A 22,399-nucleotide genomic window follows, 5' to 3' on the forward strand; every position below is an offset into this window, starting at 1 on the left:
GTTCCACATGTTGCAGTCAAGGACATTCTGTCCCAATCTGAGGTTATAGGAAAAAGGTGCAGATGGATTAATAGAATCCAATAATTTGATTTGGAAATAAAGATCACCAAATTGGTGAGAGGCTTAGGCCTAGCAAAGCTTATGGCTGAATCCAATCTTCTTGATGTTGAAATAAACAATGTTGAAGTTGAAAACATTGTAATCACCAGCATTGAAAGGCAACCTTGGTATTCAGAAGTAGTACATTTCTTGAGAGATGCTACATTTTCAGAGGGGATGACCCATAATCAGAAAAGGACATTAAAGCTTAAGTCACAAAAATATGTTCTCATTCAGGGTGACCTTTTTTGGAGAAATAGAGATGGAGCATTGTTAATGTGTTTGTATGAATTCGATGCCAAGAAAGTGTTGATTCAAATGCATGATGGAGTATGTCGAGGTCATTACTCTGCTAAGACAATAGCTGGAAAGATAGTCAGGGCTGGGTATTATTGGCCTACCTTATTTAAAGATGCTCATGAACATGTTAGGAAATGTGACCCATGCCAAAGGTTTTCATCTAAGCTAAAACATGAAGGAGCTTTACCTTTAAATCCGGTCATAGTGGAAGCCCCTTTTGTCCAGTGGGGCATTGATTTTATTGGAGAAATTGTTGAAAGATCGGGAAGAGGCCATAGGTGGATCATAGTAGCAACTGACTATTTTACTAAATGGATCGAAGCCATACCCACCAGGAGAGCTACAAGTAAAGTTGTCATCGATTTCCTTGTGGATAATGTTATAACTAGATTTGGAGTCCCTACAAAGTTAGTAATGGATATTTCTATGAGTTTTAGGTCTGAAGAGTTTGTTACATTCTGCACTAGTCATGGGATAATTATGTCCTACTCTTCACCCTATCACCCTCAAGGGAATGGACAAGCTGAATCGAGTAATAAAAGCCTCTTGAACATTATTAAGAAAATCTTAGAAGAGAACAAGAGGTCATGGGATCAAAAGTTGAAGTTAGCTTTGTGGGCTAACAAAATTACTGTCAAGAAGGCCATTGGAATGTCACCTTTTGAACTAGTTTATGGTACACAAGCTAGAGTGCCAGCAAACAATCTTCTTCCAGTGTATAAATTCATGCAAGCTAAAGACATGGAGTTGTCTAAACCTATGGAGGACCGAATGATTCAGATGGTGGAAGTGGAAGAAATCAGAACTTTAGCCCATAAGAGAAACTTGAAGATCCAATTGCAGTCTAAGTATCTGTTTGATAAAAGGACATCATTGAGAAAGTTTCAAATCGGTGATGTTGTTCTTTAGTGGAATGCAAAAGAATAGGACAAGGGAAAGCATAAGAAGTTTGAGTCATTATGGATTAGCCCCTCTGTGGTCTGTGATGTGAATGGAAAAGACTCATACTTTCTGAAGAATATAAATGATGAAGTATAGGAATTTCCAGTGCATGGACAATTCCTGAAGCATTACTTTTCTTGAAGTCCATGCACAGTAGGTCCTTGTTTGTATATATTTAGGTTTGTTTTATTTGTTGTCTTTGGGCTTGTTTTTGGTCTATTCCTCAAGAGTTTATGAGTTTCTTGTGTTGATCTTGTGATCAACCATCCCCTGTCAGAGCCGTTGTTATCACTGTTTTAAAAATGGATATTTTCAGTCCATAAATGGCTAAGTTTTTTGAAAATTTTGTGTCTAGTGCGCCCATGTTCTTTCAAATTGTTTTAAATCCTAAGGGGTTTAGGGTTTAGATTTTAATCACTTTAATGTCTGATAAAAACCCTTTTTAACTCTAATTTTACGTTACTTTATTCACTAAAGTGATGGGTCCATTTATCATAAAAGTGTTCCCCATTGTCATTTACCTAGGCGGTCCCTTTTAAATATTAAATTTTTGTTCACTTTTAATATGCCTTTCTAATGTCCGTTAGGCCTTATAAGCATCATGCAACTTTCTATTGACCTGATGGCCCACGTTGCTTCATGACCAAAAAGTGCTCGAAAGTTAGCTTCCGTGAAGTAGCGAAAGACAAAAGTGGACCCGACATATAGGTTTGGATTGAAGCTAAACACCGATCAAGTTTCATCTGATTAGACAAACGATGTGGTTTTGTGAGATCAAGCTGAATGTGTTTTAACCTTCACGAAATGGCGAAAGGTTTTGGTGGGTCCCCGAGTCAAGTGATCTTCTTTGGGTTAAAGAATGATCAGGTTGGAAAGAGATCAACGGCTCACATTGTTTCACGGTCTGGAGATGCATGAGTTCTACCTTTAGCGAAATAGGGAAAAGGTGGCAGATAACACTAAAGGTGGCAGTGAATGTGGTAGGTCCAGCTGGTAATGACAGAGCAATGACGAGGTGCTTAGTTGGTAGTTTGCAGTGGGCCTGAGCAAGGTTGTCGTAGAAAGGAGTAAATAACAAGCAAGTTTTTGAGATCTAATGGCTCACGTGAATTCGCGAAGATAAGATGCTAGCAGGTTAACCTTCACGAAGTGGCAAAAAGGTTGGTGGGCCCAAAGGACAGGTAGGACATGAAGCTAAAAGCAAATCAGGTCTGTTTTGATCTAACGGTTCTCATGATTTCATGGCTGCAAGCCAAACAAAGAATAATGTTCGCGAAGTCGCGAAAGACAGGTGGAAATCACATGGAGGCATGATGTGGCATAATAGCTACCGCTTTTTGTAGAGCTCGATAGTGATGTGTCAGGTGACACATGGTTTTAAAAAGTGGTTGAGGGCCCACCTAGGTGTAATCGACAGCTATGTGGGAATAATAAAGATAACACATGGTGGATTAAAGGTGGAACCCAAAGAAGTTTCAGGGCTAATGGTTGACTGCCATGTGGCATTTATTAACCAGAGAACAAGTGGGGTAAGTAATCCTTGGATAAAGGGCCCACTTAAAAGGCATTCATCTCAAGATTGATCCAACGCTTCTCGTTGTTTCATGGCCCAATGATTCCCACAACTTAACTTTAGCGAAATTGCAAAAACTGTTAGCCGTTAAGATGAGGTGCAATTAGTTAAAAAAATTGGTAGTCTTGGTTGGAGTTAAAGGTCGGGTGATTTGAGTTTGATCTAACACTTGGCCTGGCCTCGTGAAGGAAAAGTGAACAACTTTTAAAGTCCGCAAAGTGGTGAAAAGGAGGCAGGGCCTGACACTAAAGCAAAGAGATCAAACAGAGATAAAGGTGATGTAAGTTCTTGTGATCCAATGGCCAGCGTTGTTTTGCGAAAGAAAAGAGCATAGGTTTTATGTTCTGCAAAATAGCAAAAGAGCGAAATAGAGGAAAGACTTAGAGAAATTATGTCGCATTGGAGCTAGTTTTGAATTCGATTTGGCGAATTCAATTCTAAAAAGAAAGCCGAAGCATGCAGAGTTAATTTCTAAAACTTAAATGCCAACTTGTCCTTTTGAGTCTACATCAACTTGATTTCTGAATATTGTTTCACCGAAGTTTGTTGTAGAGTGAATTGTTGCAGAGCGAATTATTGTAGGGCATTTTTCTTCAGGCAAATAATCAAGTTTTTTGTGTTTTTCTTGATAACTCTTGGTTTGTTCTCAAATACTGCTATGTGAATTACTTCATTGGAGGTCTGTGCTAGCTTCTAGTGGTATAATTGTTTGACCAGAATGGCACCCATAAGAGAATTGATAGGGAAGGTGAATTACCAGGACTGAAATATCTGTGATGATTTTCTAGAGAAATTAACCATGTCCACCAATGTTGGGGCTAAGGTCAAAGAGCTAGTACCCAAGAACCCTCATCTAAAAATTGGAGATGGCCTTTATGATAAGGGTAATTGGTTGAGGGACCCTAAAATAGGATTTTGAGGCTTAGGAATTTTCAAAGTCAATTTTGGGCAGAGGAATTCCCCAACTCCTTTGAATGGCATATGGGAATAGGATGTAGGAAAGCTTATGGTCCCAGGTGTTTTTATGGATGTAGATCTGTTAGCCTTAATTGCACAGAATTATGACTCTGTGGCAAGATGGATCAAAAACATAAAGCGATCAGTGTTGATTGAGATAAATGAAGATGAATTAAGGAAAGTGTTTAAACTTAGTGAGTCCTCCAATCTGTTAGAGCCTGTTGACTTTGAGTCGTTAGCCCAGGTGAACAACGCTCAAAGGGATCATCTTAGGAGTGGCCCATTGAAAGAATTATTTGTAAAGATAGGGGGGTTAATAGTTGTAGGCCCTAGCACAATGGAACCATTCTTTCTCAACTTATTTACTCTGAGAGCTAAGGGTATGTATTGGATGTTATGCCAGATCTTTGGAGAGGATGTTGAAAAGAATATGCCAACCCATTATATGTTAATGATTGCACAAATTCTAAACCCCTCCCTAGCAATAACATTTGATTATGCCTCATACCTTGTTGATGCAAAAAAGGGCTAGTTGGGATAAAAAATGGTAAGGTGTATACGCCATTTGGATGGTACTCCATGTTAATGCATATCTTTTTGTTCAAAGGGGCTGATTATTTTGGAAAAGAGATGGACCTAGTTAAGGTCAAGGATAAAGAGGAGACACCAGTGCAATTGTGGAGTACTATTCTATCTTGGGATAGAGAGGATGCAAGTTACCTAAAGTTTTATAGATGCTTTGCATCTAAAAATAGGATTCTTCTATGCAGAGAAAACCCTAGAATTCCTAAGGCTCTTTTGGAGTTTCTCAAACCTAAGGAATTTGCAGAGGGTATCAAGATTGTTCACAATTGGGGAGACATATATTTGTACCCTGTGTCTACTATTTTTAGAGTGTTTCGATTTAGAGGCAACCCCTATTTACTACCCTATCAGGTCCCATTGAAGATAGGGATTGCAGAATTCCTAAGACAAATTGGGGGAGTACAAGAAGCAGAGCTGACCAGTAGACGTAAAGGGACTATTTTTTGAAATATTACCATGGCTCACCATTTTGTGATCACTAAGGGTGGATGGAAATTTTTTGAAGAATTCTTTAAGCCATATAGGATGTCTACTGCAGTGTCAAGATGTGCAGACCCCAAGGATTTTTTCAACGGTATGTTTAGAAAAAAGAGTAGTGTGCAGAGGTAGGCCTCATCAATTCTAGTTCCCAGAAGATTTTATTAGAAATGAATTCATCTTAGATGAGTAGGAATTGAGGAAGGAGAAGTGGGTTGCATATAAGAAATCCCTTGATTTTATCCATCAATTTGACACTAGCTATGATCCTCTCTCTAGCTTCAACCCATTTGAGGAGAAGATAAAGTTCCTGATTTTTTATTTTGAAGACCTCATGCAGACTTTAAAAGAAAAGAGGGAGGCCATAATGCAAAATGATCTTGATAAGGCTAAGATGGTATTGGCTAAGCCTACCTTTTCTAGAGATATCCCACCTGGTGACTATGTAATGTATAAAAGGTCAAAGTACACTATGATGATGCCAGTGATAGGTGAGCCTTCCACTTCAAAAGGGAAGAGGAAAATTGAAGATGTCATTGACATTCAAGATTCCCCTAAGAGGCAAAAAGTGGGAAAGGAAATTGAAACTGATGAGCCTCAATATTCTCCATCTCAGTCTCCTATCCACATTGGAGATGAACAAACTGTGGCTGAACAATTATTGTAGCTAGGGAGTCTCGATGAGATTGCCTACACCTATGAGGAGACCCAAGAGGGGATGCCCAAAGAGCCACCTACTGTTGAAATGGATTTGACTGATGGTGAGTTAAAAGGCCAAGAAATGGACCTTATTGTTAAGCAAGCTAGTGAAGAATTCCTAGCTGATAGCAATTTTGTCACATCAGAAGCTTTTATGTCATTTGTATGGAAGCAAAACATGGAGCAATTTAGGGTCAAATGTGAACAGAGGAAAAGTGAACAACCTCTCAAAAATACAACTCAAGTAGAAGAAGAAATAAAGCAAGAAATGATGGAAGAATTCAAAACAATCACCCCTGAGAAAGGAAGAGAGAAGGTAACAAAGTTTGGTGTGTTGATTCTCCCTGAATGGGATATAGTCGATGCCTTAGTGCTTGATGCAGTGAGGAAAGAAACAAAGCCTATGGAAGGAGTGATATTCAACAAGGATAATGTTGCTCTTGTCATGTGGTCATTAAAGAAGGAAGAATACATCAGATTCTAGCCTCTTAGGAGGCATGATAGTTAAAAGAGTCCAAGACACAGGGATAGTGGAAGCTGCTAGCACAGTACTAGAGATAGCAAAGTTTAATTTGGTAGTAGTAGAGAAAGAGGCACAAGAAAAGGCTAATCTCCAACTGAAGTTGGAGACTATTTTAAAAGCTTACAATGATGCTAAAGAAGGAATAGCCAATAGAGACATCATAATTGCTAGACTCCAGAGTCAATTGGGAGGTCAACATCATCTAGGTGAATCTTCTACACTCATGATAGCCTCCTCTCTAGCAAGGCCCCCTCCTAATAGTCCCATCATTGAATACCCCCCTTCTCCTATGCCTTCCAGTTCCCAATTACCTAAAAATGTCAAGCATGAGTTGGAAAAGTTGAAACAAGCTCAGACCTTGTATGCAAACAAATATGAGGAGAAGGTGAAAGCCACCATTTTGAAGTTTGTTGACTCAGTCAAAACCTCCAATATATACATAAATATGAAGAGGATTCTTGAGATTTTGATCAAATTCAAAGAAGAAGAAGCCACTTTGGAACCAATCCTGAATAAGTGGGTGCCTAGAGGTAAGGAGTTAGAGCTCATGTGTTCCTCCCATGCAGATGCAAAAGAGAATGAAAATCTTAGGTCCACATGTGAGTTTATAAAAGAGATGAATATTCTTTCAGTGGAAGGAAGAGGTATAAAAAGAAAAGCCCAACTTTATAGAAAAGAATATTCAGATCATAAATTTGAAATATTTCCAGGAGGTTTCATTGGTCCTGTTCAGCTAAAGGAAGAGAAGAATTGGTTAAAGGAGGTGGACTATAATTTGTCCCTAAGGATCAATCAGATTAATAGTACTAATGACACATCATTATTTGTCCAAACAATTGAGGAAATTAAAAAAATGAAATCTCATTATGGTTTGATAGAAACAGAGATTGGGCATGTACGTGTCACTTGGAAGCGGCTAGAAGATATGAAATAGAAGGTTGCTAGTTTTACTTGGCCTAGTGATGATGTGTATCAGGAGTGGAAAGATAATTATATGGGATAGAAAGAAGATGCTTGGGAGCAGTTATAAGAGGTTGCAACAGAACAACAAGCAGAGGAAGTTGTAGATGCTGAAAAGAACTTATAACCGCTTCTTGGAAAAGGTTGTTGTGAGTAACAAACTTTCTTTTGAAAATTCTGAAGCTTGTATGCATCCATGATATTATGAATGGATACCAAGATTTCTAAAAAAAGATGATCGCAAGAATTTGTAAGAAAACTCTGCAGAAATATATCTGGGATTTTCTAGTCTTATGGAGAATACTCTGAGTTTTGTAATATTTTCTCAAAATTAATATCAATATACAGACTATCAACTTTCGAGCCTAAATTTTTTGTTGTCTTCTAGTCTACTTACAAATATTTACTATTTTCAATATGAGTAATCTAGGGTTATTGATTTGAGCATGGATTGTAAGGCAATCTTAAATAGAGGCGTTTCTTACCTTTTCTCTCCAGGAGGGAAATTAAATATGCATGAAGCATTTCTATCAGTAAATTCCTTGTGGGAGATTTTGAATTTGATGAATGCAATTTAGTTTGATGAGGGTAAATTCTTATGTATTTTAGGCATATGTGGGGTTTTATAGAAGCCGAGGTGATGGGATGTGTGGAAGTATTGTTTAAACTTAGTTGACTTTGTTGCCTGGATAAGGCACTGGTATCAATTGTGGTTATCTTTTACATATCTTGTAGGTCAATACTGAACATGAGAATAAGCTTTCTTTCTTTCTTTCAGTTAGTTTTGAGGCAATAAGATTCATTGGTTTTCGGACTAGTTTACTGTGGATCTATCTTTTAAAAGTGTGAAGTCAATTCACATAAGGTATACCTACCTAAACTTTGGATAAGTTTGAAGTGTAGAAGCTTTTAAAACCTTGTCATATGTTGCTCTAAAGTTTCCTTCTCTTTGATCTCTCTTCTGTAGACAGAGTTTATCATTTTATTATAAGGGGTTTTAAGGGGAATCAGAATTTGAGAACAATAGAATAACAGAGGGATGTGATCACTAGTATACAAAGAGAAGTGCAACATTACCAGTAAATTGTCTTATTGGATGGACTGGTGTGTTTTGATTGTGTTTGATGGTAGGCCAAGTGAATCCACCGATAAAGGAAATGTTAGCAGGTATGAAGGCCCATCGGTGAGGTTAGATTATATCAGTAAGGTGAGTTGAACCAGTAGTGAGTCTTGGTTGGTTAAGTATGACAAACTGACTATGTAGTCTAAGCAAGGTAGAGGTCGACAAGGATGATAGGTGGACACTAGGTAGTGAGCACACGAAGGTCAACAAAGTGTTCATTGATGTGGTAGTTGACGAGTAGGTTGGTATTATTGTTGGCATTATAAACAGAGAATAAGAGATTGTTGGCATTTCTATAAGGATATTGAGAAGGTTGTTGATGATTATGGATATAACTGATTAAAGATGTTTATTGTCTTAATATTATTATTTTGTCATTGATGTCAAGAAATTGATTTTCTAATTCAGTATGATGTTGCCATATCTTAAGAAGTATGATTTGGTGAGTATAAAGATGTCGGTAAAAGATACATAAAGAATGTGATGAATAAAGGGAGGAATAAGTTATTCAATGGGCAACTACTACCAAGTTAGACAATGATGAGATCATTATGTTTAGATTGTTTTGATATCCTACATATGATATTATTTATAAGGTTAATACTATACTATGTTACCAAGCAAAGAACCTAGTCGGTAAACCCTAAGGAACCTAGTCGGTAAACCCTAAGGTTATCGCTATCGGTTAATGAAGACAGAATGTCTACCGAGTGAAGTCTAGTATTTACCAAGTTGCAATCGAGTAGTAACAAAATGCATTGAATGAATAAAAGCATTATTTAATGAAGGAAGCTAATGAGCTGAAACTGATTAAATGATTGGTATGTCGTGCATGAAGTTTGTTAAAGAATCTATGGCAAAGGAAAATCAGCAGGAAGATCTATAGCTCAGATTGAACTGCAATACCCTAGCACAAGTTCCAAGAAATGTATGCAAGTTCTAAGATGGTGTAAAATGTTTTCAGATCGAAGGATACATTGAACCTAGTCAAGTTTGAAGATATGATGGCTATGATTGATCATGGGATATGTGATCAAGGAGATTAAGCAGTTGGAAAATTGTTTATAAATAAGGAACTGTTCATAAACAATGCATGCAGGAAAGTGTATGCACAGGGATGCTACATAGTGAATACCAAGCATAGAAGCTTGAAGACTTGTTTGATTAACAGAGTATAGAGCCCAGCAAATGGACAAGATAAGTCTTATGACTAGATTGTATTGAGCAAATAAGAATTTGTTTAGCATTTCAGATGTGAAGTTACAGATAGATTTTTATTACTGTTATTTTGTAAAGTGACAGAAAATCTCTTAACTGAGTGGACTTAACAGTCTTATTTGTAAAACCCTCCAACAAGGTGACATTCTGATTGAGTGTTTGAAATCCTTTAACAAGGTCACTTCTAACAAGGTGAAGATCCTAATAGATTTGAGGGAAATCCCTTAACCAGGTCACATCTAGCAATGTGTTTGTAATCTTTAACAAGATTTTCTTTTAACCGAGCATACTCTAGAAGAGTATATTTCTTAGTGGGTCTGAAATCCCACAATGGTTTTTCCCTATTTGGGTTTCCATGTTAAATCTGGTTTTATGAGTGTTATGATGTTTATATGCTTATGAGTTCACATGTTTAGCAGTTTTGGTTATATTACTAAAGTATATGTTACTGAGGTTGAATCTGTTGTTTTTATGGAAGATTAAGTTTGTATGATTCAGCCCCCCCTCTCATCTTGTTAGCTTGGCATCTATACTTAACATTAAGTATTAGAACTATCAATTGGAATTAGAACTTGGACTTCGAAAGAAAAGTTTAAAGGTACTTGAGGCAAAGATCCAAAGATGTACAAGAGCGATGCACCGAAGCTGAACAAGTCAAGTTTCTCTACATGGCAAAAAAGGATGAAGTTGCACCTATCAGGAGTTGGAGAATATGTTGCATATTGTTTGAAGAATGATTTCATTACACTAAGCACCTATCCATTGACAATGGAAGAGATAAAGGAAAAGCAAGAACATATCCAAGCAATGATTGAAATAACATCTCCATTGACCGACTTAGAGTTTAATGATCTAGAAGGCTGCAATGATGCAAAGGCAATGTGGGACAAGCTCATATCTGTGTATGGTGGTGATGAACATGTTCAAAGAGAAAAAGTGGATAGTCTAAGAGGACAACTTGAATCTATGAGGATGAATGAAGGTGATAACATAACCTAGTACAGTACAAGACTAAAAGAGATTGTCAATCAAATCAAAGGAGTAGGTGGAACTATTGAAGAAAAGGATATAACAAGTAAGTTGTTAAGAACCCTTCTACCAGCTTATGCAATCTGAGTCTCTGCAATCAATGAATTGAGGTTTGTACCCAATATGCCAGTTTCTTTAGATGCTACTATTGGTAAGCTACATGCATTTGAGTTAAGTAACTTTGATAACAGTGGGTCATCGGTAAATAAAGTTGAGTCTGCATTTAGCTCTTTTCAAATTGGTGAATCTTATGATTACAATGATAGAATGAGTAAGTACACTGAAGGGGATCACAGTGGAACAAGTGAGAGATTTTGCAAGAACATGGAAAAAGTACACAAACTATATGAGGAAATCAGAAAGCAAGAAGAGTTTGAAGCACTATTAGCTAGGAGGTTACCGAGAGGCAAAGGTAAGTATAAAGGAAAACTACCTTTGAAATGTTTCAATTGTGATAAGATAGGACATATGGCTTCTAACTATCCTGACAAAGATTCTTCTGAAAAGAGAGATTACCGAGATGACAGATAGAAAGATAATCATTACAGAGGACACCGAGACTTCAAAAGAAGAGATAGAAAGTCATGCTTAATAACTGATGAGGAATCTGATGATGATAAATCAGATGAAACTGATATAGAGGAAGTAGTTTATGTGGCTATCAAAGATGGATCAGATGAAGAAAGGTATGAAGAAAAAGCCCTAATATCTCACATAAATACTAATGATTCTTGGATCATAGATAGTGGATGCTCACATCACATGACAAGTGATAAACACAAGTTTATTATATTAGAAGATTATGATGGAGGCTATGTAAGATTTGGTAATGATGCACCATGTCTGGTAAAAGGTAAAGGATCTATAACACTTCTTGACAATGCAAAATACAATGATGTTTATTGGGTTGAAGGTTTGAAATACAATTTGTTGAGTGTAGCACAGCTAAACAACACAGGCTACCGAATATAATTTCATAAAGGAATTGTCAAAGTTCATGACAAGCATGGAAAGTTAGCTGCTACCAGGACACAAACAAAAGGTAACACATTTCACCTTGACTCAACTTGGAATAAGTGTCTACATGCAAAGATAGATGATACCTGGTTATGGCATAAAAGGTTTTGTCATGTAAATTTTGATAATCTAATCAAAATAAGCAAGAAGCACCGAGTAAGAGGTCTATCGAGTCTTAAAAAACTTGAGAATGTTATGTGCTGAGGATACCAGATGGGTAAGATGACAAGATCAAGCTTTACAAGTAAGTCCTACACTTCTAAGGGAATCTTAGATCTTGTGCACACTAATCTTTGTGGTCCTATGAAAGTTAAAAGTTATTATGGTGATAAATATTTCATATTATTTGTGGATGACTATTCAAGGATGATGTCAGTAATGTTTTTCAAAGAAAAATCAGAAGCTTTTCAAATATTTAAATGGTACAAGGCAAGAGTTAAAAATGAAACAGGAAGACAACTGAAATGTCTTAGATCAAACCGAGGAGGAGAGTTCACATCTGATGAGTTCAACTTATTCTACAATGATCATGGTATAAAAAGACAAGTCTCTGCACCGAGAACTCCACAGCAAAATGGAATTGCTAAGAGAAGAAATAGATCTATTGTGGATTGTGCCAGAACCTTGATGAGTGAAAAGAAAGTGCCACAAACATTTTGGAGAGAAGCAATAAGCACAACAATTTACACCCTGAACCAAGTACAAGTGAAGAAAGGAACTTTGAAAACACCATATGAGATCTGGTATGACAAGAAACTTAATGTAAGTTACTTCAAAATCTTTGGAAGTAGATGCTATGTACACAAAGATGATAGAAATGGAAAGTTTGATCAGAAAAGTGAAGAAGGAACATTTCTAGGTTATTCTTCTAGAAGCAAAGCATTTAAATGTCTGATCAAATCATCTAACAAAATAGTAGAAAGTGCAAATGTGAAAATTGATGAATTTGCAAAAAGAAATGATGAAGGAAATTCCAAGGAACTAGAAGATTATGATAAATTTGTTTATGTTCAACCAACAAGTCTTACCAAGAGAATTGTTGAAGAAAATGAAGAGAATATCCAATTACCGAGTGATGAAAAAGATCATACAAAGCCTACCGAGCCTATAGTAGCCAAGTATGTCAGAAGACATCATGCATAAAGTTAGATTATAGGAGATAAGGATGATCTAGTGATGACAAGGAACAAACTGAGACAGAAAACATGTCTGATATTTGAATTTGAATCGAGGATAGTGAAAGAGGAATTTAACAGTGAATATTTAATAAATGCTATGACAGAAGAGATTGATCAAATCAAGAAGAATGACACATGGACACTAGTCCCAAGACCGAAGGACAAAAATGTAATCGGTGCAAAGTGGATTTTTAGAAACAAGTTGAATGAAAAAGGTGAGGTCATTTGAAATAAAGAAAGACTAGTTTGCAAAGGTTATTCTCAAGAAGAGGGAATTGATTATGGTGAGACTTTTGCACCTGTGGCAAGACTTGAAGGAGTAAGAACATTGTTGGCATATGCTCTTACAAAAATTTCAAGGTACATCAAATGGATGTCAAATTTGCATTTCTGAATGGTATATTAGAAGAAGAAGTTTTTATTGAACAACCTGAAGGATTTGTTGAAGACAAGAATAAAGTTTAGGTATGTAAATTGAACTAAGCTTTATATGGTTTGAAACAAGCACCTAGAGCATGGTATGAAAGATTGCACTCTTATTTAATCAAGATTGGTTTTATAAGCACAAGTGAAAACAACAATATGTACATGAAGAATCATGAAAATGGAATACTGATCTTAGCCATATTTGTTGATGATATTATCTTTTGTGGAAATGACTTTTTATGCGAGAACTTTGGAAATAAAATGAGCAAAGAATTTGAGATGTCATTAATTGGTGAGATAAAGTATTTTATAGGTTTACAAATACTACAAATGAAAGATGAGATTTTCATTACTCAATCCAAGTACATAAAGGAAATCTTGAAGAAATTTGGAATGGAGGATTCAAAACCAGTAAGTACTCCTATGACTACCAACTATAAACTATCAAACAATGATGAATCTACATCTATTGATGAGACACTTTACCGATCCATGATTGGAAAGCTGCAATATGTTGTTCACAGCAGACTAGATATAACACATGCAGTAGGTATAGTTGCAAGATTCTCTGCAGATCCCAAGGAAACACATATGACAGCAATCAAGAGAATTTTCAAATACTTGAAAGGCACTAAGGATTATAGCTTAGTATATCAGAAAGGAAATGTTTTTGATTTAAAAGTTTATACTAATGCTGATTGGGTAGGCAACATTGATGATAGGAAAAGCACAAGTGGAGGAGCTTTCTTTTTAGGAGAAAGACTAGTGAGTTGGCTTAGCAAGAAATAAGGATGTGTTTCACAGTCAACAACATAAGCTAAATATGTTGTTGCAGCATTGAATTGTACTAATATAGCATGGAACAAACAACTATTGGATGGTATAAATGAGAAAGTTACCGAGCCAGTAACTATATTCTATGACAATACTAGTGCCATAAACATTTCAAAGAATCCTGTTATGCACTCTAAGACAAAGCACATCTCTATCAAATTTCATTATCCTAGAGAAGAAGTTCAAGAGAAGAAAGTGGTGTTGGAGTATGTTAGCACAAAGGAACAAATAGCAGATATCTTCACCAAGCCACTACCAAGAGACACTTTTGAGTATCTCAGAAGTAAGTTAGGGGTCCTACCCCTATCTTCCATTCACTAACCGAGTTCGGTGAAAGCATCAATTCGATGACTCTATAGAATATCTTTTAGGAGTTGATGCTGATTTACACACTTTAGGATGTTTTCTAAAGGTGTGCAGGAAACAATAATAGGGAATAGGAAATGAAGACAAAATGCTCTGACCGAGACTAAGTTGGCACATAACAATAGGAAATCACTTCATACAGGAAGAAATTATGTTTTAGTTCTTTACTTTTTGGCATTGTTGTCAAAGGGGGAGAAGATTGAAGAAAAGGGGAGAAGCCTAATGTATGAGGGAGAAGATTGATGATAGGGGAAGAGCATTTCAGCATCTCACAACAATCCAAATCAATTAGGTCAAATCAATTGGTTTCGCCATCACTGCCAAAGGGGGAGATTGTTGGCATTATAAATAGACAATAAGAGATTGTTGGAATTTCTATAAGGATATTGAGAAGGTTGTTGATGATTATAGATATAACTGATTAAGGATGTTTACTGTCTTAATATTATTATTTTGTCATCGATGTCAAGAAATTGATTTTCTAATTTAGTATGATGTTGCCATATCTTAAGAAGTATGATTTGGTGAGTATAAAGATGTCGGTAAAAGACACAGAAATAATGTGATGAATAAGGGGAGGAATAAGTTATTCCATGGGCAACTATTACCGAGTTAGACAATGATGAGATCATGATGTTTAGATTGGTTTGATATCCTACATATGCTATTATTTATAAGGTTAATACTATCCTATGTTACTGAGCAAAGAACCTAGTCAGTAAACCCTAAGGAACCTAGTTGGTAAACTCTAAGGTTATCACTATTGGTTAATGAAGGTAGAATGTCTACTGAGTGAAGTCTAGTATTTACCGAGTTGCAACTGAGTAGTAACATACTGCATTGAATGAATAAAAGCATTATTTAATGAAGGAAGCTGATGAGCTGGAACTGATTAAATGATTGGTATGTCATGCATGAAGTTTGTTAAAGAATCTATGGTAAAGGAAAATCAGCAGGAAGATCTACAGCTTAGATTGAACCGTAAAACCCTAGCATAAGTTCCAAGAAATATATGCAAGTTCCAAGAAGGGGTAAAATATTTTTAGATCGAAGGATACATTAAACCTGGTCAAGTTTGAAGATCTAATGGCTATGATTGATCATGGGATATGTGATCAAGGAGATTAAGCGGTTGGAAAATTATTTATAAATAAGGAACTATTCATAAACAATGCATGCGGGCAAGTGTATGCACAGGGATGCTACATAGTGAATACCAAGCATAGAAGCTTGAAGACTTGTTTGATTAACAGAGTATAGAGCCCAACAGATGGACAAGATAAGTCCTATGACTAGATTGTATTGAGCAAATAAGAATTTGCTTTAGCATTTTAGATGTGAATTTGCAGATAGATTTTTATTACTGTTATTTTGTAAAGTGACAGAAAATCTCTTAACCAAGTGGACTTAACAGTCTTATTTGTAAAACTCTCTAGCAAGGTGACATTCTGATTGAGTGTTTTAAATCCTTTAACAAGCTCACTTCTAACAAGGTGAAGATCCTAACAGATCTGAGGGAAATCCCTTAACCAGGTCACATCTAGAAATGTGTTTGTAATCTTTAATAGGATTTGCTTTTAACTGAGCATACTCTAGAAGAGTATATTTCTTAGTGGGTCTGAAATCCCACAATGGTTTTTCCCTATTTGGGTTTCCACGTTAAATCTGGTGTTATGAGTGTTATGATGTTTATATGCTTATGAGTTCGCATGTTTAGCAGTTTTGGTTATATTACTGAAGTATATGTTACCGAGGTTGAATATGTTAGTTTTATGGAAGATTAAGTTTGTATGATTTACACCCCCCCCCGTCATCTTGTTAGCTTGGCATCTGTACTTAACATTAAGTATCAGAACTATTAGTTGACGAGTAGGTCGGTATTAATGGAGAATCGAAAAATCATGGGATGGTAGGATATTGCAGCTCGAGGGAGATAGAGTGACAAGGTGATTGAACTGATCTTGTAGGAGGATCCAATTGTTATTCTCATTGGCTGAAGGAAACAATTGAGCCATTAATGGTGATTGATAGATAAACACCAAAAAGCATGTTGCAGACATACAAGAATAGAAAAAATACATTGGAAGGTGAGGAGATGGAAGTGCTAATTGATGTGATGCAGGTCTTTGTTCGAGGAGATGAGATCTGATCAAATTTGATCCAGATTCAGTGCTTGATGAAAAATCCTAGCGCATCGCCGTTTGAATGTTGCTTTTGGCAGGAACCTTCAAACATAAATATGTGGACTGAAGACTGAAGATGATGATGTTGGATGCCATTTGTGAGAGAAGTGAGTGTGTGTGCAAGCAGAGTGAAATCAGTTTGAGAGATATTTCACTATGAATCAGAGTGTTGGAGTGTTAGCAGGGTGAACCAGTAAGAGGTCTTTACTGACAATGATAGAGTAACTAGTGAGCTATTGTAGTCTTAACAGTCAAGTGTACCAATAGAAATTGAATTGGTAAAAAGTAATTTGATATTGGTATTGTGCAAGGTGAGGTTCAGAGAAAGAGAAAAAGTTTAGAGAGATAAATTGCATAACCGATAGTGGAAGAACCAATGAAAGAGAGAAGGCTAGAAACCGGTAGATAGAAGTTGATCAAGTGTTACAAAAGTCATTTTCAACAAGGTTCTATTATTATATCAAGTATTTAATTATATTACACTGAGTTGGTGCTTGGTGCAAGGGTTGGCGCTCCTTTGGGTTGGTGCCCATAAACAGTAGGGGTTGGTTCCCTAAATCAAGAGGGGTTGGTTCTCCTTGGGTTGGTACCCTAAAAGTTGTAATCAGTGTTTTCATTGTAAGGTTGGATTAGAGTAGTAGACTCCAACAACATTTCTCACTGATTTTTTCCCATATTGGGTTTTTCTTGTACGTCTGGTGTTGTGTATTGGGCATTTGTGTGTTTGCCTTTTTATATCCTCTCATATCTTACTAGTTTGATTTCTTGGTGCTTAGGTTGTTAACCAGTACTCAAAGCTTGGTTTAAAAGGAAAATATTTCTTAGGAATCACTGATTCACCCCCCCTCTCAGTGGTACATTGTGTTCAACAGAAATTTCATGTATAGACTATCTTCTCCTCCAAAAGTGATATCATCCACAAAGACTTCAATGATTAGCATGTCATCATGCTCAATTTTGTAATATAGGTTACTATTAGCATTACCTTTGCTAAAACTAAGCTTAGAAAGACATTTGTCCAATATAGCATACCATGCCCTAGGGGTTTGTTTTAGTCCATATAAAGCTTTCTTAAATCTTCAAACCATGTCCTTGTCTTTTAATAAACAAAATCCATCAAGTTTCTCAATCTAGACTTCCTCTTCAAGATCTACATTCAAAAATGCGTATTTGACATCCATCTGATTTACTTTGTAGTTCATGTGTGCAACATAAGCAATAAAAAGTCTTATTGCTTCAATTGTTGTAACCGGAGAATAAGTCTCATCATAGTCAACTCCTTCTTCACTTCAAGGATTAAATTTTGCCAATGCATCATCTCTTCTAATGTAACATTTACCTCCAAAAATAAAATATCTGACAATAGGAGTATGACCAAACCATAATTCATAAGGAGTGTTACCAGTATCACCTTTTATGTGTACTCTATTGAAAGTGTATACAGTTGTATTGACAACTTCACTCCAATAAATATCAAACAATTTAGCTTATGTCATCATAGTCCTTACTGCATCCAATATGGTTATGTTCTTCCTTTCCACCAATCCATTCTGTTGTGGAGTCCTAGGTGCAGAAAGTTGTCTTCTAATTCCATTCTTCTCGCAAAAGTTTTTGAATTCACCGGATGTAAGATTATTGCCTTGATCTGATCTCAAACATTTTATCTTCAGTCTTGTCTCAGTCTCAACCATAGCTTTAAAGATTTTGAATTTCTCAAAAGCTTCAAATTTTCTTTAAAAAATGCTACCCACATCATTCTAGAATAATCATCAATAAGTAACATAAAGTATCTATCACCTTGAAAAAATTTAGTCCTTGTTGGTCCACATAGATCAGTATGAATAAGATCAAGAATTTCATTAGATTTATCATGTATGCTTCTAAAAGAAGTTCTGACTTGCTTACCCATTTGACATTCTCTACATACTAGATTATGAGGTTTGACAATTTTGCGCAAATCTTTGATCGCCTGTGTTGAATTGATCTTCACTATGCAATCAAAATTTACATGACACATCCTCTTATACCATAACCAGCTTTCATCAATCTGAGCAATCAAGCAATCTTTCTCACCGGAGTTTAAATGAAAGATGTTTCCATTGATCTGAGTTTCAGAAGAAATTTCCAATCCAAATCTATTGATGATCTTACATTTCTCATCCTTAAATTGTAAATGAAATCCTTTATCCACCATCTGACCTACACTTAAAATATTATGCTTTAAGCCTTCAACATAATAAACATTATTAGTGTTATTCTTACCATCCAATGATATTGTTCCCTTTCCTTTGATCCTGCATGCCTTGTTGTCTCCAAATCTAACTAATCCGCCATCGAATTCTTGTAGTGATTGAAATTTTCTCTTGTCACCAGTCATGTGATGTGAGCATCCATTGTCTATAACCCATTCATCCTTTTCTTCAATTTTAGCAGCTAAAGCCTTTTCCTCAGTATGAGTTGTTTTAATGATAGGATACAGAGAATCATCCTTTATAGCAATAAAAACCCAGTCCTTACCAGAGGAAGTTCCATTACTGGTTCCACTCACAAGTTCATCATCATCATCATCACCAGCATAATAGAATTATTTATCCTTATTCCTTCTGAATCTAGGTATACTTACTTCTAGCTAGTCCTTTAGGAATTCTTCTAGCAATCAGAGCTTCTAGCTCTTCAAGTTCTCTTTCTTCTCTTTAAATGTCCTCCATATCTTTAGCATACATCTCCTTCAAATCTATCTTTTTCTTACTAGAGATAGATGCTTTAAATGCAGTCTTAATTTTAGTAGCACTCTGATCTCCAAGTTCCTCAATCTCAAAAGTAGTCAATTTCCCAAGCAGTGTATCTCTGGTAACATGGGTACTTGACATTGTCTAGAGTTCATTGATTGTAGTATCCTTCATCTTACAAGCCATAGGTAGAACTCTCAGAACCATTGCCACTATCTCATCCTCGCTAACTAATCCACCACAACATTTTATTCCCATAACAATCTCATTTAGTCTATCCATGAAAGAACTTATCTTCTCATCTTCTTCCATCTCCATGGTTTCATACTTTACTCGAAAACCTTCAAGTTTTTCAATTTTCATAGCCTAGTCACCTCTATAAAGAGTTTCAAGCTTTGTTTAGATTAGCTTTTCATTCTCCAACTCTATAGCATTCAATAGTTTTTTATTAGATAGGGCGCTTAACAATGCTTCTTTATCTCTGACATCATTTTCAGCCTTCTTCTATTCATCAGTAGGTGTCGGTGTACTAGAATTAGGATCATGAGGTATATACATTTTCTCCACTATCTTCCAAACTTCAGCTCCAAGACTTTGAGATGAATCTTCATTCTCTCCTTTCATATTTTATAATTTGTACCATCAAATCTGGGACTCTCCTTCCTATAGGGATTAAATGTAGAACTCGATGCAGTTGCCACCGGATCTCCTCAAGTGGTTAAGATTATATAAAGAGGAGCTTTCTCTAATACCAATTGTTAGACAGATCTAATATTGGGAGTAACCTGAGAGGGGGTGATGGACTTGAAAAGCACTGAGAGGGGGTGGTGAATCAACAATACTTTTGAACACAATGCATGTAATCCAAAATGATATAACAACATCCATAATAAGTAAAACATCCACCATAATACAAATATTTATATGTGGAAAACCCAAATAGGTAAAAAACATGGTGAGATGGAACTCACAAGTTAACTATCTAGAATATTAGATAACTGATCGGTTAGGGTCTACAAAGTGCTTTGCTAGGAGTGAATCTTGTTAGAGATCCCAAATCTTGATTAGAAGCTTATACCCTATGAAAGGTAGTACCCTGTTAAGAGTAACCTCAGTGGATAATTTTTGAATCCAAACTAATGGATCACCTCGTTAGAGGATTTGAAAATTGAAGCTTGTTAGAGCTTACCTAGTTAGGGTATTTGAATTCTGTTGTGATTATTAGAAAATAATGGGATTGGTTTGATCTGTCTAAGTAGCACAATACTTGCTTGATCAGATGCTTCTAAACATATTCAAGACTACCTTCTGCATACTCTGCAACTTAACTCTTTTGACTTTCACACACAACATATCACTTTTACTCATATGAAATTATTCATTGTGATGTCAATATATAGACATTTAGATTTCATGTCAGCCCAAAGAAATCATAACACAATTTCCTAGGTACAGTGTATCTGGTCAAGTGATCATAACTCATCACAAAAATACTGCCAAAAATTATCAGTGGGATAACTCATCATGATTTGTGGTAACTCATCACACAATCAACGAATACTGGTTGGAACAATTAATACCAGTTGGGGTTAAATATATGAACCGTTATCCTTTAATCTCCTGATATAATGTCCGCTTGATCTTCATGTTGATGTTGATTAATGTGTATCCACTAGTTGTCTTCTATGCATATACCAGTTGTCACAAAGTACCAGTTAGAGATAAACCTCTTAGTATACCGGTTGTGTAAACAACTTGAAGTTATATTGGTAGGCAATATAAACATATGTGTGTATGTGTTTCATCAATGACAACATATGATGAATTCACTATAATCATCATCAAGCCAACAATCTCCCCCTTTGGCATTGATGGCAACACTTAGAATATTTTATAGTAATATCACTAAGTTTGCATACAAAACAAATTTACACATATACATACTCCCCCTTAATGCATACATTATACAAAATTTTCAAAAACACACATACATATTTCTACTCCCCCTTTGACAAAAATGCCAAATTGAAAAAGTAATATATATATATATATATATATATATATATATAGAAAATGTGTATCAAAGTGTTCAACATATACAACAACTTAAAAAAACTGAATCAAGACTTATGCATAAGCTAGTCTCATGAAAATATCATTAAAGTTCTTCTTCAACTGTGATATGATTTGATAAAATGCGTCAAGAGCCAACTGACCAAGTTTTCTAATAGGGGATGTCAGATGTGCTATAGAAGTATTTGGTAGTAGACTAGATAGAATATCTACTGCATTCTGAATTGTTTCACCTTCAACCCTTTTCTCTTTAAGTCTCTTCTTATGCACTCTAGATTGCATAATATTGCAATCTTCATCATTTTGTTCGATACTTGGTTAGTCCAAAAGACATTGAGAGGGGGGAGTGAATCAATGTCTAACAGGTGGATGAAAGATTTATACTTATTTGCAACTTTGCAACACAAATTAATATATTGGTAAGCAAATAATAATGCAATAAAGAGAAACAAAAGAATGAGCATCAATGTACACCATAACACAAATATTTTTGGTGAGGAAACCCGGTAAGGGAAAACCTCAATGGGATTTGTGACCCACAATATTTACTCACTAGCCAATATGAATAAATATTACTTAGTGCAATAGGGTCCTACACATGCAGGAAGGCCAACTGCCTAGAGCTCACTGCTCAACAAAAATGGAGTCCCACTAACTATACAATTGGATGGTTAAATCCAATACTAATGTACTGCTTCAAAATAGCATCTGCAATGCTAGATTTAGTACCAGTTTAAGCTCTGGCTGATACCTCAACCAAAACCTTGCTGGTAAATATTCTCTGCTCTACTCTGCTTCTTATTCTCTCTTAAAATAAATACATCAAAGTGCATATACAATTATCCGCTATCATATATACATTTCATTACCTACTTCGCATACTTCCTTACTTACAAATTACCTACAAGATCTCATACATATATGAGTCCTTACAATACATCATGTCGGCCATACAAATATAATATTACATTATAATACATTTTGCATAAACAATATCATTTCCAAGTCAGCTTGGATTCCCGGTATAATTTGCTGGCAGTGTAGATAGATGTCAGTGTGAATAACCCTTGTAGTGACTACTGGTGCCGGTAGGTGAAGTCTGTTGCCG

Source organism: Cryptomeria japonica, chromosome 7 (assembly GCF_030272615.1).
Source record: "Cryptomeria japonica chromosome 7, Sugi_1.0, whole genome shotgun sequence".
Lineage (NCBI taxonomy): Eukaryota > Viridiplantae > Streptophyta > Pinopsida > Cupressales > Cupressaceae > Cryptomeria > Cryptomeria japonica.